A 1,413-nucleotide genomic window follows, 5' to 3' on the forward strand; every position below is an offset into this window, starting at 1 on the left:
CAAGAACAGGAAATTGATATTGATGAGATTGATACAATGCACGAATCTTATTTGGATTTCACCAGTTTCGCATGTCCTCATCTGTGTGTATGCAGTTCTCTGTAATTCTGTCACCTGTATAGATTTGCTCACCACTGCAGTGAAGATCCAGGGCAGTTTCTTTGCAAGGATCCCTCCTGCTACCCTTTCTAGCTCCAGCTACCTCCAGCTACCTCCTTCCCTTCCCCTCCCCCCCAGCCCTGGGAACCATCAGTCTTGGTCCATCTCTATAATTTTGTCATTTCAAGAATATTGTGTGAATGAAATCATATAGGTGTAACCTTTTGAGATTGTTTCATGCAGCTTGAGATCCATCCAAGTTGTCGTGTCTGTCAATTGTTTGTTCCTCTTTATTGCAGAGTGGTATTTCATGGTTTTGTTATATCCATGTTTCTCTAACCAGTCATCCACTGAAGGATGTTTCATTTGGTTTCTGTTTTGGGATATTGTGACTAGCGCTGCTGTGAACATCTGTGTACAGGTTTTTGTGTGAACGTAGGTTTCCATTTATCTGGCAGAAATGCCCACAAATGGAGTTGTTAGGCCATATGGTAAGTGCGTGTGTAGTTTTATGAGACATTGGCTCACTGTTTTACAGAGGGGCTGTGTCACTGTACTTTCCCACCAGTAATGTACAGGGGACCCCGTTTCTCCATACCCTTGCCAGCATTTGGAGTTAGTATTGGTCTCTTTTGTCTTGGGTCAGGGGGTCAGGGAGATTGTTTTTGTTTTGGTTTGAGAATGATGTTGGTGTTTGCCAACTTTTTAAGAAGTGAGTCCCATCCTTGGACCACCTGAGTGAGAGTTCTTATAATTCTTGCCCTTCTGTTTTTTAACTGCCTCTCTCTTCACCTTGAAAGAACAACATCTGTAACACGTTGGAATAGATTAAAGCCTTTCAAATGACTAACTTCCCTCAGGTTAAAAAAAATAAAAGGCCGATCCCCAGTCGACAGAGATAAATGAGTGACTCACACATAGCCTGAATCAACGAGGGAAGATGGAATAGGGGAGAAAAGGAAGCTGGGAGAAACCAGCGGAAAATGGCCAAGGCCGTCTATGGTCATAAGATGTGATGAACACTGGGCATTGGGAAGTAGGCTAAACATCTTCAGTGTCCACAGGAAGGAAGAGAAATGCATCTGTAATGTCCCGGGCTGTGAGCTACTTTAAGGGGGATGTTGTGATTCTACAGAATTAAAGGACTTGCTAGAGAAAAGGGCATAAATGCCCATCAGTTTGGTCATCACCTTAGAAATAATGTCATAGTTTTGGAAATGATGTAACTGAGGCCCAGAACAGGTGAACTGCTGGTCCAAAATCACACGAGTTGCCCCCTGCAGACGGAGCCCCAAGCCCTGAGCTCCCCCCCCC

Source organism: Ursus maritimus, unplaced genomic scaffold (assembly GCF_017311325.1).
Source record: "Ursus maritimus isolate PB19 unplaced genomic scaffold, ASM1731132v1 scaffold_34, whole genome shotgun sequence".
NCBI lineage: Eukaryota > Metazoa > Chordata > Mammalia > Carnivora > Ursidae > Ursus > Ursus maritimus.